Source organism: Lytechinus variegatus, chromosome 8 (genome assembly GCF_018143015.1).
Source record: "Lytechinus variegatus isolate NC3 chromosome 8, Lvar_3.0, whole genome shotgun sequence".
Lineage (NCBI taxonomy): Eukaryota > Metazoa > Echinodermata > Echinoidea > Temnopleuroida > Toxopneustidae > Lytechinus > Lytechinus variegatus.
Window position 1 is genome coordinate 30817365 of NC_054747.1, and position 7977 is coordinate 30825341.

The following is a 7977-nucleotide window of genomic DNA, read 5'->3' on the forward strand; positions in this document are numbered from 1 at the left end:
ATAAATGATGAACTACATGTATATACCATGGCAAAATTGCCAATTCATCTCTTGCCAACTCGTCCACTCATCACACGATCTACCTTCATTTAGTCTAATACCATTCCATCCAACAATTCGTCTTACAACCATTTTGTCCAATAACCAATTGGTCTCATAATCAGTTGGTCTAATATCTATTTATTTTCATTAACTTTGCCCAATTAGACCAAATGGAATACAGACTTAATATCTATTGGACCAACTGGTTATTAGATGAAATGGCAAATGGACAAAATGACAATAAGACCATGTGGATAGAAGACGAACTGATGGTAGACCAGATGATAGTAGATTAGTGGGTAACTGTACGAATTGGCATTGGACAATTGAAAATAAATCTTTACAACTGGCAATTATTTTATGGCAATACAAGTCAAGTCATTAAATATGCAGCACTCCCCCAAAAATATGACACAAATTAAGACAAATCCAAACATTTAAATAAGAATACAATATATGTGCATAATTTCATCCATTCAATGGGACATATCTCTCCATCAAACTTGGAATCAAATCACCAATTCTCATTGGTAAACTGGTTCTAAACAAATCCATTGTTATGAATTACAATTTTATCGACTGATTATTGCCCAAGCCCCCATTGCATTTCCATTATGATATAAAATTTTTGACATGCAATGTTAGCTTTCAGGGGAATACTTGATTCAGATTGGCTGTTTAACATTGTAATCATGGTAGCTAATAGTTACCATTGGATGACAAGTTATCGTTACTTCTCAAAAGAAAAAAAATGTTAGCAGATAATGTATGCAAAAAGTACATAGACTATGTCTTTATTATTAAAACAAACGTATAGGGTAGGGGCAATTTCATCTCTGCGAGATCGCGACATCAATTTCAGGGTTACACTTCGTAATTCCGAAGGTCCTTTATTCCGAAGGTTCGTAATTCCGAAACATATTGTAAATTGCCTATACCTGGTTAATCTGAAAACATTAATTAATCCGAACATTTGTGGCGATAAGGTTCGTTAATCCGAAAACGAAATACGGTTCGTTGTTCCGAAAACGAAATAACGTTCGTTAATCATTTCTTTTTCGGACTAACGAACCTTCGGAATAACAAAGCTTCTGAATTACGAATGTATGCGCAATTTCAGAAGTATTCCCATCAAGGCAATGTCAACTTACTCCACAAATTTTGTAATAAGAATGATGATGTGCTGTCTTTCATTTATAATTGAATCATTGAAATATCAAACTTGGAAGTTTTACTATCCCATGTATTTTCTTCATGTGCAACTAGAATTTTACAGAAATGAAGTATTATTCACTGTACTTATTATTTTTCTTTCCATTATTTTTTTTCTAATCTTCAGATACATCGCATCTACCAGCAAAGATCAAGTGCAGTACAGGAAAGGAAGGTACCTGTCTCACGTTTACTTTAATTTAATCGACTTTCGGGTCAAAGGACACGTTTCAAGAATGGGTGCTCCGGCCGTCAAATCCTTTAAGATGGGAACAATGGGATGCGAAGAAACAAGAGACTTGTAACGAGGACGGGTGGCTTCGATTAGAAACAATAGAAGGATGGAGGGTTTGTCTTTACAAGGGCATGGGTTGATGATGAAAAGATGTATGGGCGAGTGGATTTGATCAACGAACGGGTCACCATTGCAACATTGGATGACGACATGCTGCCTTAAAGAGAGCACGAAAGACATGTTTTAACGTAACAGGTTCAAACGACGAGTGACCAGGAAGAAACACCCAGCATAAAGGCATTGACCTTGGACTGATATTTTTCATTCACGCTTTGAATTCCATCTTATCCACCACGCCATCACTTACATAAATCTATCAACATGTACCAGGAAAAGCAGGAAGAGATTGTATTCATCCCAGACACCCAACCGATGGAAGAAGACGGCCCGTGTGCAAACAAGGCAGGATTTGTCTTCAAAGGGAAGACGGAGGCATCGACACACCAGACTATTAACGAGTTCGTGGAGGAGGCGAGGAGGGAATCGGGTGGAAATACAGCTGGGAAATCGCAAGCAGTAAAAACACCACCACCGACTGGTGCTAACATTGCGCAGGTAAACATATGTCAGGGTATAAAGCCCAAAAATGTGACTGTGCGAAAGTTTGATGGCTGCGCAGGGGCGGATCCAGCCTTCGCCAATAGGGGGGCCCGGAATTTTTTTCAGCCATATTTTTCCCGATCGGCCGCTCGAATATGATTGCCGGGATTTTTTGTTTCTTTGTAGGGGTAGTTCTTTTAGCTTTATTCTTATGAAACATAAATTATAATACCATAACCCTTATTTATATAATGCGAGCGCGAAGCGCGAGCTAAATTTTTTGGAAATCTTATGTACTTTTTCCTAAAATTTTGAACATTCTGGGAAATGTTTGTCTTCCTGAAAAAAAAAGATGTGTATGCAAGTTAATAATTACTACGAACTTAAAGAGTGAGCAGAAATGAAGTGATGGAAAGGGTACTGTTAAATACTTGCTTGCAATTAGCCATGAAGACGTTACACATTTTTAAAAATCAAATAATGCGAGCGCGAAGCGCGAGCCGAAATTTTTTGACATTTTTACCTAAGGAATGGAAATTCTTAGCACGTTTTGTTTAACAGAATAGGTATATGATTAAACATGCGAGCACGAAGCGTGAGCAAAAAATTTCGATATTTAGACCTACTGAACAAGACACTCTATTCAATTAGTTCTGTAAATCATGAAAAGGATGAGTAAGTGGGGATCTTCCTTACATTAATAATGCGAGCGCAGAGCGCGAGCAGAAAATTTTTGTATACGTTTTGAACTGCTCGAAATTGTACCTGTTATGGACTACTTGCTTTTAGCCAGCATGAAGACGTTACATATTTCAACATTCAAATATTGCGAGCGCGAAGCGCGAGCTGAAAAAAATTGACCTTTTTGCCTGAATAATGGAAATGCTAAGCACTTTTTGTAATCTTGGAAGGACTCTAAGTATATAAACTAAACTTTATTGATGCGAGCACCAAGCGCGAGCGGAAAAATTCTGGACACTCTATTCATGTTTTGTAAATCATGAAAATGATAAGTTATTTATCCGCGAGCAGACACTTTTTATATTGTGATCTGAAACTGGATAATGATTTAAATAGAGAACAATCTGCGTATCTGAATTAACGTGTGTTTTAGATTTCGACATAGAATTTGGGTATTCTAAGTACCTTTCTTATTATGAATATCAATAAAGCGAGCGCAAAGCGCGAGCTAAAAACATGATATTCCGATCTAACAAAGGGTCAATTTAAGCTCTGCATGTATTGCAAACACTTTGTTGGGAAATTGTGAATCGTGATGGATGACAGTTAAAAAAGAGCTGATGTATTTTACTATTATTACTTTGAGTTTTTACATAGGACCGGGACGTTCTATAAGGGCATTTTGTCATCATAAGAAAATCTCTTCCTGAGCATGAGAGCGCGAAATCTGTTAATACTATGGCCTGAAAACTGGACATTTAAAGCATTTTTGTAATTATGCATAAAATGCATGATTATCTATCAATGCGAGCGGAAATCGCGAGCAGAAATTTTTGATGAACTGTCATCAAAGTAGTTTGATTTATAATTAATATTGGGATATACATAACTCACTCATCAAAATGCTAGCGTGCAGCGCTAGCTGAAACGTTTTGACAATTTGACCTGAATAGGGAACTCTTTGAGAACTTTATGGAATACAGGAAAATAATAGGTACCTGACAAATCAAATTTTGCGAGCGGGCAGCGCAAGCAGAAAATGATAATATTCAGACCATAACACAGACATTTTTACAGAGCACTTTTTTAAAATCAATTTGTAAATCAAACAAAATAATGAAAGTTCAATTTCCCAGCTGAAATATGTTTTGTATATTGCCTTCAAAGTTTGATATTTCAAGCTCCATATTGAGCAAGATATGCAAATCCCCTAAAAGACAAAATAAGAGCGCGAAGCGCGAGCGAAAATTTTATATTCTAACAAATAGAATTTTCAAAAAATTATTTTCAAAGTCTTCCCCTCATGTTATTTTATCCAATCATGTTCCTCCTCTTATGTTTGCCTTTCTTCTTTTCTCCTCTCTCTTCCCTTCCTTTTCTTTTTACCTTTCTTTTCCCCTTTTTTTCTTTTTTTTTTGCTCCGCCAATAGGGGGGGCCCGGGCCCCTCGGCCCCCCCCTGGATCCGCCTTATGTGGACATCAGAGAATTTTATCTACTTGGAGGCCAAACACTGCCGACCAATAAAGGCATCACCTTGACCGAGATGGACTTTAAAAAAATTCAAATGTCATTGAAGCAGATCAACACTGCCATATACAAGGGTAAAAACATGTAGGAGAGATGGAGACAGGAACAGATTGGAGCAGATTGGACTGGAATGCCAACATCGAGACTGTAGCGGGCTGGAAGAGAGAAAACAGGACATTATTTCACCTGTCCATGCACATTGTTATACAGTAACAGTAGTGGACATTCAATGTAAAGATATTTAATTCAAATAACAACCCAAGGGGGGGGGGGTGTTGGTACCAATATTGTAATTGTGTGTGTGCAAGAAAACCGAAGGAATGATTATAAAAGAGTGAAAGATCAGGAACGTACATATATCCATGTGATTAATTTTTGTTTATGGTATACATTGCAGGGTGTTTCCAACTGGTCCTAATTGGCACCAGTTGACAACTGGTGTTTCCAACTGGTTCTAACTGACACCAGTTGAAAACATGATGACACCAGTTGACAATTCATATTTTCAACTGGTTCTAACTGGCACCAGTTGATAACTGGTGTTTCCAACTGGTTCTGACACCAGTTGAAAACATGATGACACCAGTTGACAACTCATGTTTTCAACTGGTTCTAACTGGCACCAGTTGATAACTGGTGTTTCCACTTTCCAACTGGTCCTAACTGGTACCAGTTGACAATGAGTATACCTACTGGAATCACTTATAGGACCAGTTGCCATCTGGTACCAATCCCAGACACCAAACCGATGGAAGAAGACGGCCCATGTGCAAAAAAGGCAAGATTTGTCTTCAAAGGGAAGACGGAGGCACCGACACACCAGACTATTAACGAGTTTGTGGAGGAGGCGAGGAAGGAATCGGGTGGAAATACAGCTGGGACATCGCAAGCAGTAAAAACACCACCACCACCTCCGACTGGTGCTAACATTGCGTAGATAAACATATGTCAGGGTATAAAGCCCAAAAATGTGACTGTGCGAAAGATTCATTTTGATTCATTCATCAATTTAATAGAAAATGGCTGAATCTCCAGATATAGAATTTACTTTCCGCAAATTCGAGGAAACCTCGCCTGTTAACAGTGCTGCCCTTACGCTACCAGGATATTCTTCCTACAAGGCATTCTACAACTGTTGGATTTATTATCCTACCTTTATTGCATCTATAATATACAACCTTATAAGAAATGGAGAAGATTATGAAGAACTGGAGAAAGTGCCAAAAATAAAAGGCAAAACACGATGGAAGCGCTGACAATTCAAGGGGTAGCAAAGGACGTGATTTGGGGAGACCACGGAGTCCTGTTGGACAGATATGAAAAAGATTGCGTTCCGGGGAAGGTGTCAATCGAGAATTGTTGCGTAGCGATACCAGGGTGTATAATCTCCAATCACTACGCAACAATGTCTGACCAGGAGAAATACGATCTATTATACAGTGCGTATCAAAAAAAAGTTTACACTTTGAAAAAATCCCGTAAAATTATAGATTTGTAATATCCTGAAGATTTTTCCACATTTTAACATTGGTACAGATCCATTTAAGCAAATGACGATATAACTATCGAAAAATATTTCCGCTTGAGTGAGCACCACTTACTTTTGAAAAGTTAGTGAAAAATGATTTGCGCAGAACTTTGAAATAGATATGCGAATAAAAGTAAACCTTTATCACGAAGAACACGTAGAATTTAGCAAGTAAAATTGATTTGAAGATATCTTGGACCTCTTTTAACTTGTTTCCTTGCCCAATACACTTCGAAGAGTGCATTCCGCCCCGCCCGACTCCCCCACTCACCAAGGCCATCAAAACGATATTTGATTTACACTGAGCTGTGATTTGCATAAAATGAATTAGGCTTGATTTTCATTTTGTTAATCAGTGTCAAGCTTGAAAACGTGTGGATAAACAAGTATTAAATGAAAAATTAAATGTCAACCCACTTTCGATAATAAAAACTTACTGAAAAAGTGCTGGAGATGTCTGATGTAAACTTTTGTTCAGATTCAGTAATGTCCCCAGATCCAGCTGGCACAAAAAGGGTAAAATTTGTGCTTACTAAGTGTCGAAATTTCAATTTGGGTGGCAAATTTGTTTAAAAATGCTTGAATGTATCTGTTTTATCTTAATTGACTAAAAGTGCAAGGGAAATGTAGGAAAAATGTATCGCAGGGTAAGTTTGATTTCGCCCTTTCCCCTTGACACTGTGTGAAAACGAGCATTTCTGCGCAAACAGATTTCTGTGAGCTTTACAAAAATGGACGGTGCTCACTCAAGTGTAACATTCTGTCAAAACTTTTAATTTCATTGGATAGATGAGACCCAAACCCAAGATTATATGTGAAAAAATTACCCACATGTTGTATATTTTTAAATTCCCAGAGCTTTTTCAAAGTGTAAACTTTTTTTTGATACGCACTGTAAAGGCACGGCCTGCCTATCGAGCTGACAGAAGATTGGACAAAAGGATGGAGGAAAGATGTTCTCCAGCGAGTGTGCAATAATAAGGAAATGATAGAAACCTTTATCTACTGCATCACTGAAAAGACGGGGGTTCCAGGCACCGCCTTCTCAATTTACGAACATCCCCGATATATAAAAAGAGAGTACACGGCTTGGAAGGTACTTTATAAAGGACCTATAAATGGGACCTTGCCAATAGATGAAGTGGATTAATTCTACTCATATTACTTGTAAATATGTAAATTACTTTCGCTGTAATATATGGACATAGGTTTTAGATATGGCAATGTCTCTCTATCCCCAAACACATTTGGAATATCCCAGCCCCTTCTCATCGTGAGGTGACCTGGAAGTACTTATGTATCGAGATATATACCTCTCTTAAATGTCATATTAATCCTTTTCATCTGATGATGAAGGATGGGATGAAATTCAAAGGGCTGCTATAGATATGCAACAGGCTAGTATGAGAATCAATTACAATTCAAAGAGTGGTTTAAAGGATGGTAGAGGAAAGTCCAAATCGAAGACTGGGAGAAAAACTACATTCAATCGTCTAAGTAGAACTAAACGTAGACTTCATGCCGCCAATACTTCAGAGATCATAGGAAATCAACCAGAAAGGTCTAACATTGTAAAACATTGTAACCCTCATGCAAAGAAGAAAACATGCTTTGCCAACGCAATATAAGTGATCGCCAGACATTTTGTAAACGGCAATAATAAATGTAGATTATGGTCACGTACAGATCGAAAACCCAAAGAGGGTTTAAGAAAAGAAGCCGCGGAACTTCACAAGCTAGCGGGTATTGAAGAGAAGTTGATTCGTCCCAGTATGCCAAATTTCAGGAATTACTACACCCTGGTTATAGACTTGTAATTTACAGAGGTAGAAAAAAATATTGTAAGGTATGCAGGACCCTCCGCACCCAAAAAACTGTATCTGTATCTTACTGAATCGTCGCACCATAATGTAATTAAAAAAACATGTCTGCATTTTAATGTGCAAGAATTGTTGTTACAAATGTTTGGAAAGATTCAATTATCCATGTCTTCAATGCTGCGCTTCCCGATTGCTCTTCGGCCAAGTGTGACCGTAACGATCATACGAAGCGCTCCACTCCTCGTGTATGTTCCAAATGCAATATGACTTTTCTGACCAAGCGCTGCTTTCAGCTTCATGGTATCACCGTTTTCAAAGACTTATTCTTATC